General features: G+C 38.1%; 22 non-coding genes across 22 annotated transcripts; 12 read left to right on the forward strand and 10 right to left on the reverse strand.

The window, feature by feature from the left end:
- Positions 1–466: 466 nt before the first annotated feature.
- On the forward strand, positions 467–549 carry TRNAL-CAG (transfer RNA leucine (anticodon CAG)). Its single transcript has one exon. It is a non-coding gene; the product is annotated as a tRNA-Leu (tRNA).
- A 1,251-nt stretch (positions 550–1,800) lies between these two features.
- Positions 1,801–1,873, reverse strand: TRNAF-GAA (transfer RNA phenylalanine (anticodon GAA)). The gene has a single exon. It is a non-coding gene; the product is annotated as a tRNA-Phe (tRNA).
- Positions 1,874–2,014: 141 nt separating this feature from the next.
- TRNAL-CAG (transfer RNA leucine (anticodon CAG)) lies at positions 2,015–2,097 on the forward strand. Its single transcript has one exon. It is a non-coding gene; the product is annotated as a tRNA-Leu (tRNA).
- Positions 2,098–2,574: 477 nt separating this feature from the next.
- TRNAF-GAA (transfer RNA phenylalanine (anticodon GAA)) lies at positions 2,575–2,647 on the reverse strand. Its single transcript has one exon. It is a non-coding gene; the product is annotated as a tRNA-Phe (tRNA).
- A 141-nt stretch (positions 2,648–2,788) lies between these two features.
- On the forward strand, positions 2,789–2,871 carry TRNAL-CAG (transfer RNA leucine (anticodon CAG)). Its single transcript has one exon. It is a non-coding gene; the product is annotated as a tRNA-Leu (tRNA).
- Positions 2,872–3,562: 691 nt separating this feature from the next.
- TRNAL-CAG (transfer RNA leucine (anticodon CAG)) lies at positions 3,563–3,645 on the forward strand. The gene has a single exon. It is a non-coding gene; the product is annotated as a tRNA-Leu (tRNA).
- Positions 3,646–4,898: 1,253 nt separating this feature from the next.
- On the reverse strand, positions 4,899–4,971 carry TRNAF-GAA (transfer RNA phenylalanine (anticodon GAA)). Its single transcript has one exon. It is a non-coding gene; the product is annotated as a tRNA-Phe (tRNA).
- A 141-nt stretch (positions 4,972–5,112) lies between these two features.
- Positions 5,113–5,195, forward strand: TRNAL-CAG (transfer RNA leucine (anticodon CAG)). Its single transcript has one exon. It is a non-coding gene; the product is annotated as a tRNA-Leu (tRNA).
- A 475-nt stretch (positions 5,196–5,670) lies between these two features.
- On the reverse strand, positions 5,671–5,743 carry TRNAF-GAA (transfer RNA phenylalanine (anticodon GAA)). The gene has a single exon. It is a non-coding gene; the product is annotated as a tRNA-Phe (tRNA).
- Positions 5,744–7,433: 1,690 nt separating this feature from the next.
- On the forward strand, positions 7,434–7,516 carry TRNAL-CAG (transfer RNA leucine (anticodon CAG)). Its single transcript has one exon. It is a non-coding gene; the product is annotated as a tRNA-Leu (tRNA).
- A 2,245-nt stretch (positions 7,517–9,761) lies between these two features.
- TRNAL-CAG (transfer RNA leucine (anticodon CAG)) lies at positions 9,762–9,844 on the forward strand. The gene has a single exon. It is a non-coding gene; the product is annotated as a tRNA-Leu (tRNA).
- Positions 9,845–11,869: 2,025 nt separating this feature from the next.
- TRNAF-GAA (transfer RNA phenylalanine (anticodon GAA)) lies at positions 11,870–11,942 on the reverse strand. The gene has a single exon. It is a non-coding gene; the product is annotated as a tRNA-Phe (tRNA).
- Positions 11,943–12,858: 916 nt separating this feature from the next.
- TRNAL-CAG (transfer RNA leucine (anticodon CAG)) lies at positions 12,859–12,941 on the forward strand. The gene has a single exon. It is a non-coding gene; the product is annotated as a tRNA-Leu (tRNA).
- Positions 12,942–13,632: 691 nt separating this feature from the next.
- On the forward strand, positions 13,633–13,715 carry TRNAL-CAG (transfer RNA leucine (anticodon CAG)). Its single transcript has one exon. It is a non-coding gene; the product is annotated as a tRNA-Leu (tRNA).
- A 1,253-nt stretch (positions 13,716–14,968) lies between these two features.
- On the reverse strand, positions 14,969–15,041 carry TRNAF-GAA (transfer RNA phenylalanine (anticodon GAA)). The gene has a single exon. It is a non-coding gene; the product is annotated as a tRNA-Phe (tRNA).
- Positions 15,042–16,518: 1,477 nt separating this feature from the next.
- TRNAF-GAA (transfer RNA phenylalanine (anticodon GAA)) lies at positions 16,519–16,591 on the reverse strand. Its single transcript has one exon. It is a non-coding gene; the product is annotated as a tRNA-Phe (tRNA).
- A 911-nt stretch (positions 16,592–17,502) lies between these two features.
- TRNAL-CAG (transfer RNA leucine (anticodon CAG)) lies at positions 17,503–17,585 on the forward strand. The gene has a single exon. It is a non-coding gene; the product is annotated as a tRNA-Leu (tRNA).
- Positions 17,586–18,063: 478 nt separating this feature from the next.
- Positions 18,064–18,136, reverse strand: TRNAF-GAA (transfer RNA phenylalanine (anticodon GAA)). The gene has a single exon. It is a non-coding gene; the product is annotated as a tRNA-Phe (tRNA).
- A 141-nt stretch (positions 18,137–18,277) lies between these two features.
- On the forward strand, positions 18,278–18,360 carry TRNAL-CAG (transfer RNA leucine (anticodon CAG)). Its single transcript has one exon. It is a non-coding gene; the product is annotated as a tRNA-Leu (tRNA).
- A 478-nt stretch (positions 18,361–18,838) lies between these two features.
- On the reverse strand, positions 18,839–18,911 carry TRNAF-GAA (transfer RNA phenylalanine (anticodon GAA)). Its single transcript has one exon. It is a non-coding gene; the product is annotated as a tRNA-Phe (tRNA).
- A 699-nt stretch (positions 18,912–19,610) lies between these two features.
- Positions 19,611–19,683, reverse strand: TRNAF-GAA (transfer RNA phenylalanine (anticodon GAA)). Its single transcript has one exon. It is a non-coding gene; the product is annotated as a tRNA-Phe (tRNA).
- Positions 19,684–19,824: 141 nt separating this feature from the next.
- On the forward strand, positions 19,825–19,907 carry TRNAL-CAG (transfer RNA leucine (anticodon CAG)). The gene has a single exon. It is a non-coding gene; the product is annotated as a tRNA-Leu (tRNA).
- Positions 19,908–21,603: the final 1,696 nt, after the last annotated feature.

Below are 21,603 nucleotides of genomic sequence, written 5' to 3' on the forward strand. Positions count from 1 at the left end.
CTTAAAGATCCTTAGCACTTTATGTTGATATTTCTCAGATTTTTTCTCCGATTTCCTCCATACTACTTCGACTTCAACTTAATTTTTCAGTATAACTACTTTCATTTTCTTCTCGCATTAGTGACTGTTCTGAAAAGAGATACTTAAAACTGTTTTTTTCAGGTATATCTGCACTTCACAAAGAATGAAAATCTTGCTAAATGCATATGGAGAAAGAACTTTATCTCAAATCACTCATTCTTAAAAACAGCGCGCTGAAACCCGGGATCGGACCAGGGACCTTTAGATCTTCAGTCTAACGCTCTCCCAACTGAGCTATTTCAGCAACCTACAAAGTTAAAGCTACAGCATTGCAAGGCAAACTCAAAGGCGTTAATACATTTTCAGTTCAAAATTTGCCTTTTTTTGGGGCCAAACAAAAAATGTGTTTGTTTTTAGAAAGTGTGAATTTTCCACAGTTGTGCTTGTCAGGATGGCCGAGCGGTCCAAGGCGCTGCGTTCAGGTCGCAGTCTCTACTTGAGGCGTGGGTTCGAATCCCACTTCTGACAGGTTTCTGTTACATTACATTCATTTTTTTTTTTTTCATTTTCACTATGTCCCTCTGTCACAATTCAGACATTACCACAAACCAGATTAGTCCAAGGACAAAGCCAATGAGAACCCTATGGATCCTCAATCCTGTCTGTCACAATCATGTTGTTCTCTGCTGCACTATCAGTAAGAAGAGGGAGGTGAAAAATCTCATAAAATAAACCTCAAGATACACAAAATCTTAAAGATCCTTAGCACTTTATGTTGATATTTCTCAGATTTTTTTTCTGATTTCCTCCATACTACTTCGACTTCAACTTAATTTTTCAGTATAACTACTTTCATTTTCTTCTCGCATTAGTGACTGTTCTGAAAAGAGATACTTAAAACTGTTTTTTTTCAGGTATATCTGCACTTCACAAAGAATGAAAATCTTGCTAAATGCATATGGAGAAAGAACTTTATCTCAAATCACTCATACTTAAAAACATCGTGCTGAAACCCAGGATCGGACCAGGGACCTTTAGATCTTCAGTCTAACGCTCTCCCAACTGAGCTATTTCAGCAACCTACAAAGTTAAACCTACAGCATTGCAAGGCAAACTCAAAGGCGTTAATAAATTTTCAGTTCAAAATTTGCATTTTTTGGGGCCAAACAAAAAATGTGTTTGTTTTTAGAAAGTGTGAATTTTCCATAGTTGTGCTTGTCAGGATGGCCGAGCGGTCCAAGGCGCTGCGTTCAGGTTGCAGTCTCTACTTGAGACTTGGGTTTGAATTGCACTTCTGACAGGTTTCTGTTACATTACAGTCATGTTTTTTTTTTTTTTCATTTTTACTATGTCCCTCTGTCACAATTCAGACATTTCCACAAACCAGATTAGTCCAAGGACAAAGCCAATGAGAACCCTCTGGATCCTCAGTCCTGTCTGTCACAATCATGTTGTTCTTTGCTGCACTATCAGTAAAAAGAGGGAGGTGAAAAATCTCATAGAACAAAACCTCAAGATACACAAAATCTTAAAGATCCTTAGCACTTTATGTTGATATTTCTCAGATTTTTTTTCCGATTTCCTCCATACTACTTCGACTTCAACTTCATTTTTCAGTATAACTACTTTCATTTTCTTCTCGCATTAGTGACTGTTCTGAAAAGAGATACTTAAAACTGTTTTTTTCAGGTATATCTGCACTTCACAAAGAATGAAAATCTTGCTAAATGCATATGGAGAAAGAACTTTATCTCAAATCACTCATACTTAAAAACAGCGTGCTGAAACCCGGGATCGGACCAGGGACCTTTAGATCTTCAGTCTAACGCTCTCCCAACTGAGCTATTTCAGCAACCTACAAAGTTAAAGCTACAGCATTGCAAGGCAAACTCAAAGGTGTTAATAAATTTTCAGTTCAAAATTTGCCTTTTTTTGGGGCCAAACAAAAAATGTGTTTGTTTTTAGAAAGTGTGAATTTTCCACAGTTGTGCTTGTCAGGATGGCCGAGCGGTCCAAGGCGCTGCGTTCAGGTCGCAGTCTCTACTTGAGGCGTGGGTTCGAATCCCACTTCTGACAGGTTTCTGTTACATTACATTCATTTTTTTTTTTTTTCATTTTCACTATGTCCCTCTGTCACAATTCAGACATTACCACAAACCAGATTAGTCCAAGGACAAAGCCAATGAGAACCCTATGGATCCTCAATCCTGTCTGTCACAATCATGTTGTTCTCTGCTGCACTATCAGTAAGAAGAGGGAGGTGAAAAATCTCATAAAATAAACCTCAAGATACACAAAATCTTAAAGATCCTTAGCACTTTATGTTGATATTTCTCAGATTTTTTTTCTGATTTCCTCCATACTACTTCGACTTCAACTTAATTTTTCAGTATAACTACTTTCATTTTCTTCTCGCATTAGTGACTGTTCTGAAAAGAGATACTTAAAACTGTTTTTTTTCAGGTATATCTGCACTTCACAAAGAATGAAAATCTTGCTAAATGCATATGGAGAAAGAACTTTATCTCAAATCACTCATACTTAAAAACAGCGTGCTGAAACCCGGGATCGGACCAGGGACCTTTAGATCTTCAGTCTAACGCTCTCCCAACTGAGCTATTTCAGCAACCTACAAAGTTAAAGCTACAGCATTGCAAGGCAAACTCAAAGGCGTTAATACATTTTCAGTTCAAAATTTGCATTTTTTTGGGGCCAAACAAAAAATGTGTTTATTTTTAGAAAGTGTGAATTTTCCACAGTTGTGCTTGTCAGGATAGCCGAGCGGTCAAAGGCGCTGCGTTCAGGTCGCAGTCTCTACTTGAGGCGTGGGTTCGAATCCCACTTCTGACAGGTTTCTGTTACATTACAATCATGTTTTGTTTTTTTCCATTTTCACTATGTCCCTCTGTCACAATTCAGACATTTCCACAAACCAGATTAGTCCAAGGACAAAGCCAATGAGAACCCTCTGGATCCTCAATCCTGTCTGTCACAATCATGTTGTTCTCTGCTGCACTATCAGTAAGAAGAGGGAGGTGAAAAATCTCATAAAATAAACCTCAAGATACACAAAATCTTAAAGATCCTTAGCACTTTATGTTGATATTTCTCAGATTTTTTTTCTGATTTCCTCCATACTACTTCGACTTCAACTTAATTTTTCAGTATAACTACTTTCATTTTCTTCTCGCATTAGTGACTGCTCTGAAAAGAGATACTTAAAACTGTTTTTTTCAGGTATATCTGCACTTCACAAAGAATGAAAATCTTGCTAAATGCATATGGAGAAAGAACTTTATCTCAAATCACTCATACTTAAAAACAGCGTGCTGAAACTCGGGATCGGACCAGGGACCTTTAGATCTTCAGTCTAACGCTCTCCCAACTGAGCTATTTCAGCAACCTACAAAGTTAAAGCTACAGCATTGCAAGGCAAACTCAAAGGCGTTAATAAATTTTCAGTTCAAAATTTGCCTTTTTTTGGGGCCAAACAAAAAATGTGTTTGTTTTTAGAAAGTGTGAATTTTCCACAGTTGTGCTTGTCAGGATGGCCGAGCGGTCCAAGGCGCTGCGTTCAGGTCGCAGTCTCTACTTGAGGCGTGGGTTCGAATCCCACTTCTGACAGGTTTCTGTTACATTACATTCATTTTTTTTTTTTTTCATTTTCACTATGTCCCTCTGTCACAATTCAGACATTACCACAAACCAGATTAGTCCAAGGACAAAGCCAATGAGAACCCTATGGATCCTCAATCCTGTCTGTCACAATCATGTTGTTCTCTGCTGCACTATCAGTAAGAAGAGGGAGGTGAAAAATCTCATAAAATAAACCTCAAGATACACAAAATCTTAAAGATCCTTAGCACTTTATGTTGATATTTCTCAGATTTTTTTTCTGATTTCCTCCATACTACTTCGACTTCAACTTAATTTTTCAGTATAACTACTTTCATTTTCTTCTCGCATTAGTGACTGTTCTGAAAAGAGATACTTAAAACTGTTTTTTTTCAGGTATATCTGCACTTCACAAAGAATGAAAATCTTGCTAAATGCATATGGAGAAAGAACTTTATCTCAAATCACTCATACTTAAAAACAGCGTGCTGAAACCCGGGATCGGACCAGGGACCTTTAGATCTTCAGTCTAACACTCTCCCAACTGAGCTATTTCAGCAACCTACAAAGTTAAAGCTACAGCATTGCAAGGCAAACTCAAAGGCGTTAATAAATTTTCAGTTCAAAATTTGCATTTTTTTGGGGCCAAACAAAAAATGTGTTTGTTTTTAGAAAGTGTGAATTTTCCATAGTTGTGCTTGTCAGGATGGCCGAGCGGTCCAAGGCGCTGCGTTCAGGTTGCAGTCTCTACTTGAGACGTGGGTTTGAATTGCACTTCTGACAGGTTTCTGTTACATTACAGTCATGTTTTTTTTTTTTTTCATTTTTACTATGTCCCTCTGTCACAATTCAGACATTTCCACAAACCAGATTAGTCCAAGGACAAAGCCAATGAGAACCCTCTGGATCCTCAGTCCTGTCTGTCACAATCATGTTGTTCTTTGCTGCACTATCAGTAAAAAGAGGGAGGTGAAAAATCTCATAGAACAAAACCTCAAGATGCACAAAATCTTAAAGATCCTTAGCACTTTATGTTGATATTTCTCAGATTTTTTTTCCGATTTCCTCCATACTACTTCGACTTCAACTTCATTTTTCAGTATAACTACTTTCATTTTCTTCTCGCATTAGTGACTGTTCTGAAAAGAGATACTTAAAACTGTTTTTTTCAGGTATATCTGCACTTCACAAAGAATGAAAATCTTGCTAAATGCATATGGAGAAAGAACTTTATCTCAAATCACTCATACTTAAAAACAGTGTGCTGAAACCCGGGATCGGACCAGGGACCTTTAGATCTTCAGTCTAACGCTCTCCCAACTGAGCTATTTCAGCAACCTACAAAGTTAAAGCTACAGCATTGCAAGGCAAACTCAAAGGCGTTAATAAATTTTCAGTTCAAAATTTGCCTTTTTTTGGGGCCAAACAAAAAATGTGTTTGTTTTTAGAAAGTGTGAATTTTCCACAGTTGTGCTTGTCAGGATGGCCGAGCGGTCCAAGGCGCTGCGTTCAGGTCGCAGTCTCTACTTGAGGCGTGGGTTCGAATCCCACTTCTGACAGGTTTCTGTTACATTACATTCATTTTTTTTTTTTTCATTTTCACTATGTCCCTCTGTCACAATTCAGACATTACCACAAACCAGATTAGTCCAAGGACAAAGCCAATGAGAACCCTATGGATCCTCAATCCTGTCTGTCACAATCATGTTGTTCTCTGCTGCACTATCAGTAAGAAGAGGGAGGTGAAAAATCTCATAAAATAAACCTCAAGATACACAAAATCTTAAAGATCCTTAGCACTTTATGTTGATATTTCTCAGATTTTTTTTCTGATTTCCTCCATACTACTTCGACTTCAACTTAATTTTTCAGTATAACTACTTTCATTTTCTTCTCGCATTAGTGACTGTTCTGAAAAGAGATACTTAAAACTGTTTTTTTCAGGTATATCTGCACTTCACAAAGAATGAAAATCTTGCTAAATGCATATGGAGAAAGAACTTTATCTCAAATCACTCATACTTAAAAACAGCGTGCTGAAACCTGGGATCGGACCAGGGACCTTTAGATCTTCAGTCTAACGCTCTCCCAACTGAGCTATTTCAGCAACCTAGAAAGTTAAAGCTACAGCATTGCAAGGCAAACTCAAAGGCGTTAATACATTTTCAGTTCAAAATTTGCATTTTTTTGGGGCCAAACAAAAAATGTGTTTGTTTTTAGAAAGTGTGAATTTTCCACAGTTGTGCTTGTCAGGATGGCCGAGCGGTCCAAGGCGCTGCGTTCAGGTCGCAGTCTCTACGTGAGGCGTGGGTTGGCATCCCACTTCTGACAGGCTTCTGTTACATTACAATCATGTTTTGTTTTTTTTTCATTTTCACTATGTCCCTCTGTCACAATTCAGACATTTCCACAAACCAGATTAGTCCAAGGACAAAGCCAATGAGAACCCTCTGGATCCTCAATCCTGTCTGTCACAATCATGTTGTTCTCTGCTGCACTATCAGTAAGAAGAGGGAGGTGAAAAATCTCATAAAATAAACCTCAAGATACACAAAATCTTAAAGATCCTTAGCACTTTATGTTGATATTTCTCAGATTTTTTTTCTGATTTCCTCCATACTACTTCGACTTCAACTTAATTTTTCAGTATAACTACTTTCATTTTCTTCTCGCATTAGTGACTGTTCTGAAAAGAGATACTTAAAACTGTTTTTTTTCAGGTATATCTGCACTTCACAAAGAATGAAAATCTTGCTAAATGCATATGGAGAAAGAACTTTATCTCAAATCACTCATACTTAAAAACAGCGTGCTGAAACCCAGGATCCGACCAGGGACCTTCAGATCTTCAGTCTAACTCTCTCCCAACTGAGCTATTTCAGCAACCTACAAAGTTAAAGCTACAGCATTGCAAGGCAAACGCAAAGGCGTTAATACATTTTCAGTTCAAAATTTGCCTTTTTTTGGGGCCAAACAAAAAATGTGTTTGTTTTTAGAAAGTGTGAATTTTCCACAGTTGTGCTTGTCAGGAAGGCCGAGCGGTCCAAGGCGCTGCGTTCAGGTCGCAGTCTCTACTTGAGGCGTGGGTTCGAATCCCACTTCTGACAGGTTTCTGTTACATTACAATCATGTTTTTTTTTTTTCATTTTCACTATGTCCCTCTGTCACAATTCAGACATTTCCACAAACCAGATTAGTCCAAGGACAAAGCCAATGAGAACCCTCTGGATCCTCAGTCCTGTCTGTCACAATCATGTTGTTCTTTGCTGCACTATCAGTAAAAAGAGGGAGGTGAAAAATCTCATAGAATAAACCTCAAGATACACAAAATCTTAAAGATCCTTAGCACTTTATGTTGATATTTCTCAGATTTTTTTTCCGATTTCCTCCATACTACTTCGACTTCAACTTCATTTTTCAGTATAACTACTTTCATTTTCTTCTCGCATTAGTGACTGTTCTGAAAAGAGATACTTAAAACTGTTTTTTTCAGGTATATCTGCACTTCACAAAGAATGAAAATCTTGCTAAATGCATATGGAGAAAGAACTTTATCTCAAATCACTCATGCCTAAAAACAGCGTGCTGAAAACCGGGTTCCGACCAAGAACCTTTAGATCTTCAGTCTATCGCTCTCCCAACTGAGCTATTTCAGCAACCTACAAAGTTAATGCTACAGCATTGCAAGGCAAACTCAAAGGCGTTAATACATTTTCAGTTCAAAATTTGCATTTTTTTGGGGCCAAACAAAAAATGTGTTTGTTTTTAGAAAGTGTGAATTTTCCACAGTTGTGCTTGTCAGGATGGCCGAGCGGTCCAAGGCGCTGCGTTCAGGTCGCAGTCTCTACTTGAGGCGTGGGTTCGAATCCCACTTCTGACAGGTTTCTGTTACATTACAATCATGTTTTTTTTTTTTTTTCATTTTCATTATGTTCCTCTGTCACAATTCAGACATTTCCACAAACCAGATTAGTCCAAGGACAAAGCCAATGAGAACCCTCTGGATCCTCAATCCTGTCTGTCACAATCATGTTGTTCTCTGCTGCACTATCAGTAAGAAGAGGGAGGTGAAAAATCTCATAAAATAAACCTCAAGATACATAAAATCTTAAAGATCCTCAGCACTTTATGTTGATATTTCTCAGATTTTTTTTCCGATTTCCTCCATACCACTTCGACTTCAACTTAATTTTTCAGTATAACTACTTTCATTTTCTTCTCGCATTAGTGACTGTTCTGAAAAGAGATACTTAAAACTGTTTTTTTCAGGTATATCTGCACTTCACAAAGAATGAAAATCTTGCTAAATACATATGGAGAAAGAACTTTATCTCAAATCACTCATACTTAAAAACAGTGTGCTGAAACCCGGGATCGGACAAGGGACCTTTAGATCTTCAGTCTAACGCTCTCCCAACTGAGCTATTTCAGCAACCTACAAAGTTAAAGCTACTGCATTGCAAGGCAAACTCAAAGGCGTTAATAAATTTTCAGTTCAAAATTTGCCTTTTTTTGGGGCCAAACAAAAAATGTGTTTGTTTTTAGAAAGTGTGAATTTTCCACAGTTGTGCTTGTCAGGATGGCCGAGTGGTCCAAGGCGCTGCGTTCAGGCTCCAGTCTCTACTTGAGGCGTGGGTTCAAATCCCACTTCTGACAGGTTTCTGTTACATTACAATCATGTTTTTTTTTTTTTTCATTTTCACTATGTCCCTCTGTCACAATTCAGACATTTCCACAAACCAGAATAGTCGAAGGACAAAGCCAATGAGAACCCTCTGGATCCTCAATCCTGTCTGTCACAATCATGTTGTTCTCTGCTGCACTATCAGTAAGAAGAGGGAGGTGGAAAATCTCATAAAATAAACCTCAAGATACACGAAATCTTAAAGATCCTTAGCACTTTATGTTGATATTTTTCAGATTTTTTTTTCCGATTTCCTCCATACTACTTCGACTTCAACTAAATTTTTCAGTATAACTACTTTCATTTTCTTCTCGCATTAGTGACTGTTCTGAAAAGAGATACTTAAAACTGTTTTTTTCAGGTATACCTGCACTTCACAAAGAATGAAAATCTTGCTAAATGCATATGGAGAAAGAACTTTATCTCAAATCACTCATACTTAATAACAGCGTGCTGAAACCCGGGATCGGACCAGGGACCTTGAGATCTTCAGTCTAACGCTCTCCCAACTGAGCTATTTCAGCAACCTATAAAGTTAAAGCTAAAGCATTGCAAGGCAAACTCAAAGGCGTTAATAAATTTTCAGTTCAAAATTTGCATTTTTTGGGGCCAAACAAAAAATGTGTTTGTTTTTAGAAAGTGTGATTTTTCCACAGTTGTGCTTGTCAGGATGGCTGAGCGGTCCAAGGCGCTGCGTTAAGGTCACTGTCTTTACTTGAGGTGTGGGTTCGAATTCCACTTCTGACAGGTTTCTGTTACATTACAGCCATGTTTTTTTTTTTTTTTTCATTTTCACTATGTCCCTCTGTCACAATTCAGACATTTCCACAAACCAGATTAGTCCAAGGACAAAGCCAATGAGAACCCTCTGGATCCTCATTCTTGTCTGTCACAATCATGTTGTTCTCTGCTGCACTATCAGTAAAAAGAGGGAGGTGAAAAATCTCATACAATAAGCTTTAAGATACACAAAATCTTAAAGATCCTTAGCACTTTATGTTGATATTTCTCAGATTTTTTTTCCGATTTCCTCCATACTACTTCGACTTCAACTTAATTTTTCAGTATAACTACTTTCATTTTCTTCTCGCATTAGTGACTGTTCTGAAAAGAGATACTTAAAACTGTTTTTTTCAGGTATATCTGCACTTCACAAAGAATGAAAATCTTGCTAAATGCATATGGAGAAAGAACTTTATCTCAAATCACTCATACTTAAAAACAGCGTGCTGAAACCCGGGATCGGACCAGGGACCTTTAGATCTTCAGTCTAACGCTCTCCATACTGAGCTATTTCAGCAACCTACAAAGTTAAAGCTACAGCATTGCAAGGCAAACTCAAAGGCGTTAATACATTTTCAGTTTAAAATTTGCATTTTTTTGGGGCCAAACAAAAAATGTGTTTGTTTTTAGAAAGTGTGAATTTTCCACAGTTGTGCTTGTCAGGATGGCCGAGCGGTCCAAGGCGCTGTGTTCAGGTCGCAGTCTCTACTTGAGGCGTGGGTTCGAATCCCACTTCTGACAGGTTTCTGTTACATTACAATCATGTTTTTTTTTTTTTCATTTTCACTATGTCCCTCTGTCACAATTCAGACATTTCCACAAACCAAATTAGTCCAAGGACAAAGCCAATGAGAACCCTCTGGATCCTCAATCCTGTCTGTCACAATCATGTTGTTCTCTGCTGCACTATCAGTAAGAAGAGGGAGGTGAAAAATCTCATAAAATAAACCTCAAGATACACAAAATCTTAAAGATCCTTAGCACTTTATGTTGATATTTCTCAGATTTTTTTTCTGATTTCCTCCATACTACTTCGACTTCAACTTAATTTTTCAGTATAACTACTTTCATTTTCTTCTCGCATTAGTGACTGTTCTGAAAAGAGATACTTAAAACTGTTTTTTTCAGGTATATCTGCACTTCACAAAGAATGAAAATCTTGCTAAATGCATATGGAGAAAGAACTTTATCTCAAATCACTCATACTTAAAAACAGCGTGCTGAAACCCGGGATCGGACCAGGGACCTTTAGATCTTCAGTCTAACGCTCTCCCAACTGAGCTATTTGAGCAACCTACAAAGTTAAAGCTACAGCATTGCAAGGCAAACTCAAAGGCGTTAATACATTTTCAGTTCAAAATTTGCATTTTTTTGGGGCCAAACAAAAAATGTGTTTGTTTTTAGAAAGTGTGAATTTTCCACAGTTGTGCTTGTCAGGATGGCCGAGCGGTCCAAGGTGCTGCGTTCAGGTCGCAGTCTCTACTTGAGGCGTGGGTTCGAATCCCACTTCTGACAGGTTTCTGTTACATTACAATCATGTTTTTTTTTTTTTCATTTTCACTATGTCCCTCTGTCACAATTCAGACATTTCCACAAACCAAATTAGTCCAAGGACAAAGCCAATGAGAACCCTCTGGATCCTCAATCCTGTCTGTCACAATCATGTTGTTCTCTGCTGCACTATCAGTAAGAAGAGGGAGGTGAAATATCTCATAAAATAAACCTCAAGATACACAAAATCTTAAAGATCCTTAGCACTTTATGTTGATATTTCTCAGATTTTTTTTCTGATTTCCTCCATACTACTTCGACTTCAACTTAATTTTTCAGTATAACTACTTTCATTTTCTTCTCGCATTAGTGACTCTTCTGAAAAGAGATACTTAAAACTGTTTTTTTCAGGTATATCTGCACTTCACAAAGAATGAAAATCTTGCTAAATGCATATGGAGAAAGAACTTTATCTCAAATCACTCATACTTAAAAACAGCGTGCTGAAACCCAGGATCGGACCAGGGACCTTCAGATCTTCAGTCTAACGCTCTCCCAACTGATCTATTTCAGCAACCTACAAAGTTAAAGCTACAGCATTTCAAGGCAAACTCAAAGGCGTTAATAAATTTTCAGTTCAAAATTTGCCTTTTTTTGGGGCCAAACAAAAAATGTGTTTGTTTTTAGAAAGTGTGAATTTTCCACAGTTGTGCTTGTCAGGATGGCCGAGCGGTCCAAGGCGCTGCGTTCAGGCCGCAGTCTCTACTTGAGGCATGGGGTCGAATCCCACTTCTGACAGGTTTCTGTTACATTACAATCATGTTTTTTTTTTTTTCATTTTCACTATGTCCCTCTGTCACAATTCAGACATTTCCACAAACCAGATTAGTCCAAGGACAAAGCCAATGAGAACCCTCTGGATCCTCAATCCTGTCTGTCACAATCATGTTGTTCTCTCCTGCACTATCAGTAAGAAGAGGGAGGTGGAAAATCTCATAAAATAAACCTCAAGATACACAAAATCTTAAAGATCCTTAGCACTTTATGTTGATATTTCTCAGATTTTTTCTCCGATTTCCTCCATACTACTTCGACTTCAACTTAATTTTTCAGTATAACTACTTTCATTTTCTTCTCGCATTAGTGACTGTTCTGAAAAGAGATACTTAAAACTGTTTTTTTCAGGTATATCTGCACGTCACAAAGAATGAAAATCTTGCTAAATGCATATGGAGAAAGAACTTTATCTCAAATCACTCATACTTAAAAACAGCGTGCTGAAACCCGGGATCGGACCAGGGACCTTTAGATCTTCAGTCTAACGCTCTCCCAACTGAGCTATTTCAGCAACCTACAAAGTTAAAGCTACAGCATTGCAAGGCAAACTCAAAGGCGTTAATACATTTTCAGTTCAAAATTTGCCTTTTTTTGGGGCCAAACAAAAAATGTGTTTGTTTTTAGAAAGTGTGAATTTTCCACAGTTGTGCTTGTCAGGATGGCCGAGCGGTCCAAGGCGCTGCGTTCAGGTCGCAGTCTCTACTTGAGGCGTGGGTTCGAATTCCACTTCTGACAGTTTTCTGTTACATTACAATCATGTTTTGTTTTTTTTTCATTTTCACTATGTCCCTCTGTCACAATTCAGACATTTCCACAAACCAGATTAGTCCAAGGACAAAGCCAATGAGAACCCTCTGGATCCTCAATCCTGTCTGTCACAATCATGTTGTTCTCTGCTGCACTATCAGTAAGAAGAGGGAGGTGGAAAATCTCATAAAATAAACCTCAAGATACACAAAATCTTAAAGATCCTTAGCACTTTATGTTGATATTTCTCAGATTTTTTTTCTGATTTCCTCCATACTACTTCGACTTCAACTTAATTTTTCAGTATAACTACTTTCATTTTCTTTTCGCATTAGTGACTGTTCTGAAAAGAGATACTTAAAACTGTTTTTTTCAGGTATATCTGCACTTCACAAAGAATGAAAATCTTGCTAAATGCATATGGAGAAAGAACTTTATCTCAAATCACTCATACTTAAAAACAGCGTGCTGAAACCCGGGATCGGACCAAGGACCTTTAGATCTTCAGTCTAACGCTCTCCCAACTGAGCTATTTCAGCAACCTACAAAGTTAAAGCTACAGCATTGCAAGGCAAACTCAAAGGCGTTAATAAATTTTCAGTTCAAAATTTGCCTTTTTTTGGGGCCAAACAAAAAATGTGTTTGTTTTTAGAAAGTGTGAATTTTCCACAGTTGTGCTTGTCAGGATGGCCGAGCGGTCCAAGGCGCTGCGTTCAGGTCGCAGTCTCTACTTGAGGCGTGGGTTCGAATCCCACTTCTGACAGGTTTCTGTTACATTACTATCATGTTTTGTTTTTTTTTCATTTTCACTATGTCCCTCTGTCACAATTCAGACATTTCCACAAACCAGATTAGTCCAAGGACAAAGCCAATGAGAACCCTCTGGATCCTCAATCCTGTCTGTCACAATCATGTTGTTCTCTCCTGCACTATCAGTAAGAAGAGGGAGGTGGAAAATCTCATAAAATAAACCTCAAGATACACAAAATCTTAAAGATCCTTAGCACTTTATGTTAATATTTCTCAGATTTTTTCTCCGATTTCCTCCATACTACTTCGACTTCAACTTAATTTTTCAGTATAACTACTTTCATTTTCTTCTCGCATTAGTGACTGTTCTGAAAAGAGATACTTAAAACTGTTTTTTCAGGTATATCTGCACGTCACAAAGAATGAAAATCTTGCTAAATGCATATGGAGAAAGAACTTTATCTCAAATCACTCATACTTAAAAACAGCGTGCTGAAACCCGGGATCGGACCAGGGACCTTTAGATCTTCAGCCTAACGCTCTCCCAACTGAGCTATTTCAGCAACCTACAAAGTTAAAGCTACAGCATTGCAAGGCAAACTCAAAGGTGTTAATACATTTTCAGTTCAAAATTTGCCTTTTTTTGGGGCCAAACAAAAAATGTGTTTGTTTTTAGAAAGTGTGAATTTTCCACAGTTGTGCTTGTCAGGATGGCCGAGCGGTCCAAGGCGCTGCGTTCAGGTCGCAGTCTCTACTTGAGGCGTGGGTTCGAATCCCACTTCTGACAGGTTTTTGTTACATTACAATCATGTTTTGTTTTTTTTTCATTTTCACTATGTCCCTCTGTCACAATTCAGACATTTCCACAAACCAAATTAGTCCAAGGACAAAGCCAATGAGAACCCTCTGGATCCTCAATCCTGTCTGTCACAATCATGTTGTTCTCTGCTGCACTATCAGTAAGAAGAGGGAGGTGGAAAATCTCATAAAATAAACCTCAAGATACACAAAATCTTAAAGATCCTTAGCACTTTATGTTGATATTTCTCAGATTTTTTCTCCGATTTCCTCCATACTACTTCGACTTCAACTTAATTTTTCAGTATAACTACTTTCATTTTCTTCTCGCATTAGTGACTGTTCTGAAAAGAGATACTTAAAACTGTTTTTTTCAGGTATATCTGCACTTCACAAAGAATGAAAATCTTGCTAAATGCATATGGAGAAAGAACTTTATCTCAAATCACTCATACTTAAAAACAGCGTGCTGAAACCCGGGATCGGACCAGGGACCTTCAGATCTTCAGTCTAACGCTCTCCCAACTGAGCTATTTCAGCAACCTACAAAGTTAAAGCTACAGCATTGCAAGGCAAACTCAAAGGCGTTAATAAATTTTCAGTTCAAAATTTGCCTTTTTTTGGGGCCAAACAAAAAATGTGTTTGTTTTTAGAAAGTGTGAATTTTCCACAGTTGTGCTTGTCAGGATGGCCGAGCGGTCCTAGGCGCTGCGTTCAGGTCGCAGTCTCTACTTGAGGCATGGGTTCGAATCCCACTTCTGACAGGTTTCTGTTACATTACAATCATGTTTTGTTTTTTTTTCATTTTCACTATGTCCCTCTGTCACAATTCAGACATTTCCACAAACCAGATTAGTCCAAGGACAAAGCCAATGAGAACCCTCTGGATCCTCAATCCTGTCTGTCACAATCATGTTGTTCTCTCCTGCACTATCAGTAAGAAGAGGGAGGTGGAAAATCTCATAAAATAAACCTCAAGATACACAAAATCTTAAAGATCCTTAGCACTTTATGTTGATATTTCTCAGATTTTTTCTCCGATTTCCTCCATACTACTTCGACTTCAACTTAATTTTTCAGTATAACTACTTTCATTTTCTTCTCGCATTAGTGACTGTTCTGAAAAGAGATACTTAAAACTGTTTTTTTCAGGTATATCTGCACGTCACAAAGAATGAAAATCTTGCTAAATGCATATGGAGAAAGAACTTTATCTCAAATCACTCATACTTAAAAACAGCGTGCTGAAACCCGGGATCGGACCAGGGACCTTTAGATCTTCAGTCTAACGCTCTCCCAACTGAGCTATTTCAGCAACCTACAAAGTTAAAGCTACAGCATTGCAAGGCAAACTCAAAGGCGTTAATACATTTTCAGTTCAAAATTTGCAATTTTTTGGGGCCAAACAAAAAATGTGTTTGTTTTTAGAAAGTGTGAATTTTCCACAGTTGTGCTTGTCAGGATGGCCGAGCGGTCCAAGGTGCTGCGTTCAGGTCGCAGTCTCTACTTGAGGCGTGGGTTCGAATCCCACTTCTGACAGGTTTCTTTTACATTACAATCATGTTTTTTTTTTTTTTCATTTTCACTATGTCCCTCTGTCACAATTCAGACATTTCCACAAACCAGATTAGTCCAAGGACAAAGCCAATGAGAACCCTCTGGATCCTCAATCCTGTCTGTCACAATCATGTTGTTCTCTGCTGCACTATCAGTAAGAAGAGGGAGGTGAAAAATCTCATAAAATAAACCTCAAGATACACAAAATCTTAAAGATCCTTAGCACTTTATGTTGATATTTCTCAGATTTTTTTTCTGATTTCCTCCATACTACTTCGACTTCAACTTAATTTTTCAGTATAACTACTTTCATTTTCTTCTCGCATTAGTGACTGTTCTGAAAAGAGATACTTAAAACTGTTTTTTTCAGGTATATCTGCACTTCACAAAGAATGAAAATCTTGCTAAATGCATATGGAGAAAGAACTTTATCTCAAATCACTCATACTTAAAAACAGCGTGCTGAAACCCGGGATCGGACCAGGGACCTTCAGATCTTCAGTCTAACGCTCTCCCAACTGAGCTATTTCTGCAACCTACAAAGTTAAAGCTACAGCATTGCAAGGCAAACTCAAAGGCGTTAATAAATTTTCAGTTCAAAATTTGCCTTTTTTTGGGGCCAAACAAAAAATGTGTTTGTTTTTAGAGAGTGTGAATTTTCCACAGTTGTGCTTTTCAGGATGGCCGAGCGGTCCAAGGCGCTGCGTTCAGGTCGCAGTCTCTACTTGAGGCATGGGTTCGAATCCCACTTCTGACAGGTTTCTGTTACTTTACAATCATGTTTTGTTTTTTTTTCATTTTCACTATGTCCCTCTGTCACAATTCAGACATTTCCACAAACCAGATTAGTCCAAGGACAAAGCCAATGAGAACCCTATGGATCCTCAATCCTGTCTGTCACAATCATGTTGTTCTCTGCTGCACTATCAGTAAGAAGAGGGAGGTGGAAAATCTCATAAAATAAACCTCAAGATACACAAAATCTTAAAGATCCTTAGCACTTTATGTTGATATTTCTCAGATTTTTTTTCCGATTTCCTCCATACTACTTCGACTTCAACTTAATTTTTCAGTATAACTACTTTCATTTTCTTCTCGCATTAGTGACTGTTCTGAAAAGAGATACTTAAAACTGTTTTTTTCACGTATATCTGCACTTCACAAAGAATGAAAATCTTGCTAAATGCATATGGAGAAAGAACTTTATCTCAAATCACTCATACTTAAAAACAGCGTGCTGAAACCCGGGATCGGACCAGGGACCTTTAGATCTTCAGTCTAACGCTCTCCCAACTGAGCTATTTCAGCAACCTACAAAGTTAAAGCTACAGCATTGCAAGGCAAACTCAAAGGCGTTAATAAATTTTCAGTTCAAAATTTGCCTTTTTTTGGGGCCAAACAAAAAATGTGTTTGTTTTTAGAAAGTGTGAATTTTCCACAGTTGTGCTTGTCAGGATGGCCGAGCGGTCCAAGGAGCTGCGTTCAGGTCGCAGTCTCTACTTGAGGCGTGGGTTCGAATCCCACTTCTGACAGGTTTCTGTTACATTACAATCATGTTTTTTTTTCATTTTCACTATGTCCCTCTGTCACAATTCAGACATTTCCACAAACCAGATTAGTCCAAGGACAAAGCCAATGAGAACCCTCTGGATCCTCAATCCTGTCTGTCACAATCATGTTGTTCTCTCCTGCACTATCAGTAAGAAGAGGGAGGTGGAAAATCTCATAAAATAAACCTCAAGATACACAAAATCTTAAAGATCCTTAGCACTTTATGTTGATATTTCTCAGATTTTTTCTCCGATTTCCTCCATACTACTTCGACTTCAACTTAATTTTTCAGTATAACTACTTTCATTTTCTTCTCGCATTAGTGACTGTTCTGAAAAGAGATACTTAAAACTGTTTTTTTCAGGTATATCTGCACGTCACAAAGAATGAAAATCTTGCTAAATGCATATGGAGAAAGAACTTTATCTCAAATCACTCATACTTAAAAACAGCGTGCTGAAACCCGGGATCGGACCAGGGACCTTTAGATCTTCAGCCTAACGCTCTCCCAACTGAGCTATTTCAGCAACCTACAAAGTTAAAGCTACAGCATTGCAAGGCAAACTCAAAGGTGTTAATACATTTTCAGTTCAAAATTTGCCTTTTTTTGGGGCCAAACAAAAAATGTGTTTGTTTTTAGAAAGTGTGAATTTTCCACAGTTGTGCTTGTCAGGATGGCCGAGCGGTCCAAGGCGCTGCGTTCAGGTCGCAGTCTCTACTTGAGGCGTGGGTTCGAATCCCACTTCTGACAGGTTTCTGTTACATTATAATCATGTTTTGTTTTTTTTTCATTTTCACTATGTCCCTCTGTCACAATTCAGACATTTCCACAAACCAGATTAGTCCAAGGACAAAGCCAATGAGAACCCTCTGGATCCTCAATCCTGTCTGTCACAATCATGTTGTTCTCTGCTGCACTATCAGTAAGAAGAGGGAGGTGGAAAATCTCATAAAATAAACCTCAAGATACACAAAATCTTAAAGATCCTTAGCACTTTATGTTGATATTTCTCAGATTTTTTCTCCGATTTCCTCCATACTACTTCGACTTCAACTTAATTTTTCAGTATAACTACTTTCATTTTCTTCTCGCATTAGTGACTGTTCTGAAAAGAGATACTTAAAACTGTTTTTTTCAGGTATATCTGCACTTCACAAAGAATGAAAATCTTGCTAAATGCATATGGAGAAAGAACTTTATCTCAAATCACTCATACTTAAAAACAGCGTGCTGAAACCCGGGATCGGACCAGGGACCTTTAGATCTTCAGTCTAACGCTCTCCCAACTGAGCTATTTCAGCAACCTACAAAGATAAAGCTACAGCATTGCAAGGCAAACTCAAAGGCGTTAATACATTTTCAGTTCAAAATTTGCATTTTTTTGGGGCCAAACAAAAAATGTGTTTGTTTTTAGAAAGTGTGAATTTTCCACAGTTGTGCTTGTCAGGATGGCCGAGCGGTCCAAGGCGCTGCGTTCAGGTCGCAGTCTCTACTTGAGGCGTGGGTTCGAATCCCACTTCTGACAGGTTTCTGTTACATTACAATCATGTTTTTTTTTTTTTTCATTTTCACTATGTCCCTCTGTCACAATTCAGACATTTCCACAAACCAGATTAGTCCAAGGACAAAGCCAATGAGAACCCTCTGGATCCTCAATCCTGTCTGTCACAATCATGTTGTTCTCTGCTGCACTATCAGTAAGAAGAGGGAGGTGGAAAATCTCATAAAATAAACCTCAAGATACACAAAATCTTAAAGATCCTTAGCACTTTATGTTGATATTTCTCAGATTTTTTCTCCGATTTCCTCCATACTACTTCGACTTCAGCTTAATTTTTCAGTATAACTACTTTCATTTTCTTCTCGCATTAGTGACTGTTCTGAAAAGAGATACTTAAAACTGTTTTTTTCAGGTATATCTGCACTTCACAAAGAATGAAAATCTTGCTAAATGCATATGGAGAAAGAACTTTATCTCAAATCACTCATACTTAAAAACAGCGTGCTGAAACCCGGGATCGGACCAGGGACCTTTAGATCTTCAGTCTAACGCTCTCCCAACTGAGCTATTTCAGCAACCTACAAAGTTAAAGCTACAGCATTGCAAGGCAAACTCAAAGGCGTTAATACATTTTCAGTTCAAAATTTGCCTTTTTTTGGGGCCAAACAAAAAATGTGTTTGTTTTTAGAAAGTGTGAATTTTCCACAGTTGTGCTTGTCAGGATGGCCGAGCGGTCCAAGGCGCTGCGTTCAGGTCGCAGTCTCTACTTGAGGCGTGGGTTTGAATCCCACTTCTGACAGGTTTCTGTTACATTACAATCATGTTTTTTTATTTCATTTTCACTATGTCCCTCTGTCACAATTCAGACATTTCCACAAACCAGATTAGTCCAAGGACAAAGCCAATGAGAACCCTCTGGATCCTCAATCCTGTCTGTCACAATCATGTTGTTCTCTGCTGCACTATCAGTAAGAAGAGGGAGGTGGAAAATCTCATAAAATAAACCTCAAGATACACAAAATCTTAAAGATCCTTAGCACTTTATGTTGATATTTCTCAGATTTTTTTTCCGATTTCCTCCATACTACTTCGATTTCAACTTAATTTTTCAGTACAACTACTTTCATTTTCTTCTCGCATTAGTGACTGTTCTGAAAAGAGATACTTAAAACTGTTTTTTTCACGTATATCTGCACTTCACAAAGAATGAAAATCTTGCTAAATGCATATGGAGAAAGACCTTTATCTCAAATCACTCATACTTAAAAACAGCGTGCTGAAACCCGGGATCGGACCAGGGACCTTTAGATCTTCAGTCTAACGCTCTCCCAACTGAGCTATTTCAGCAACCTACAAAGATAAAGCTACAGCATTGCAAGGCAAACTCAAAGGCGTTAATATATTTTCAGTTCAAAATTTGCATTTTTTTGGGGCCAAACAAAAAATGTGTTTGTTTTTAGAAAGTGTGAATTTTCCACAGTTGTGCTTGTCAGGATGGCCGAGCGGTCCAAGGCGCTGCGTTCAGGTCGCAGTCTCTACTTGAGGCGTGGGTTCGAATCCCACTTCTGACAGGTTTCTGTTACATTACAATCATGTTTTTTTTTTTTTTCATTTTCACTATGTCCCTCTGTCACAATTCAGACATTTCCACAAACCAGATTAGTCCAAGGACAAAGCCAATGAGAACCCTCTGGATCCTCAATCCTGTCTGTCACAATCATGTTGTTCTCTGCTGCACTATCAGTAAGAAGAGGGGGGTGGAAAATCTCATAAAATAAACCTCAAGATACACAAAATCTTAAAGATCCTTAGCACTTTATGTTGATATTTCTCAGATTTTTTCTCCGATTTCCTCCATACTACTTCGACTTCAACTTAATTTTTCAGTATAACTACTTTCATTTTCTTCTCGCATTAGTGACTGTTCTGAAAAGAGATACTAAAAACTGTTTTTTTCAGGTATATCTGCACTTCACAAAGAATGAAAATCTTGCTAAATGCATATGGAGAAAGAACTTTATCTCAAATCACTCATACTTAAAAACAGCGTGCTGAAACCCGGGATCGGACCAGGGACCTTCAGATCTTCAGTCTAACGCTCTCCCAACTGAGCTATTTCAGCAACCTACAAAGTTATAACTACAGCATTGCAAGGCAAACTCAAAGGCGTTAATACATTTTCAGTTCAAAATTTGCCTTTTTTTGGGGCCAAACAAAAAATGTGTTTGTTTTTAGAAAATGTGAATTTTCCACAGTAGTGCTTGTCAGGATGGCCGAGCGGTCCAAGGCGCTGCGTTCAGGTCGCAGTCTCTACTTGAGGCATGGGTTCGAATCCCACTTCTGACAGGTTTCTGTTACATTACAATCATGTTTTGTTTTTTTTTCATTTCCACTATGTCCCTCTGTCACAATTCAGACATTTCCACAAACCAGATTAGTCCAAGGACAAAGCCAATGAGAACCCTCTGGATCCTCAATCCTGTCTGTCACAATCATGTTGTTCTCTGCTGCACTATCAGTAAGAACAGGGAGGTGAAAAATCTCATAAAATAAACCTCAAGATACACAAAATCTTAAAGATCCTTAGCACTTTATGTTGATATTTCTCAGATTTTTTTTCTGATTTCCTCCATAGTACTTCGACTTCAACTTAATTTTTCAGTATAACTACTTTCATTTTCTTCTCGCATTAGTGACTGTTCTGAAAAGAGATACTTAAAACTGTTTTTTTCAGGTATATCTGCACTTCACAAAGAATGAAAATCTTGCTAAATGCATATGGAGAAAGAACTTTATCTCAAATCACTCATACTTAAAAACAGTGTGCTGAAACCCGGGATCGGACCAGGGACCTTCAGATCTTCAGTCTAACGCTCTCCCAACTGAGCTATTTCAGCAACCTACAAAGTTATAGCTACAGCATTGCAAGGCAAACTCAAAGGCGTTAATACATTTTCAGTTCAAAATTTGCCTTTTTTTGGGGCCAAACAAAAAATGTGTTTGTTTTTAGAAAGTGTGAATTTTCCACAGTAGTGCTTGTCAGGATGGCCGAGCGGTCCAAGGCGCTGCGTTCAGGTCGCAGTCTCTACTTGAGGCATGGGTTCGAATCCCACTTCTGACAGGTTTCTGTTACATTACAATCATGTTTTGTTTTTTTTTCATTTCCACTATGTCCCTCTGTCACAATTCAGACATTTCCACAAACCAGATTAGTCCAAGGACAAAGCCAATGAGAACCCTATGGATCCTCAATCCTGTCTGTCACAA

Source organism: Anomaloglossus baeobatrachus, chromosome 1 (assembly GCF_048569485.1).
Source record: "Anomaloglossus baeobatrachus isolate aAnoBae1 chromosome 1, aAnoBae1.hap1, whole genome shotgun sequence".
Classification (NCBI taxonomy): Eukaryota; Metazoa; Chordata; class Amphibia; order Anura; family Aromobatidae; genus Anomaloglossus; species Anomaloglossus baeobatrachus.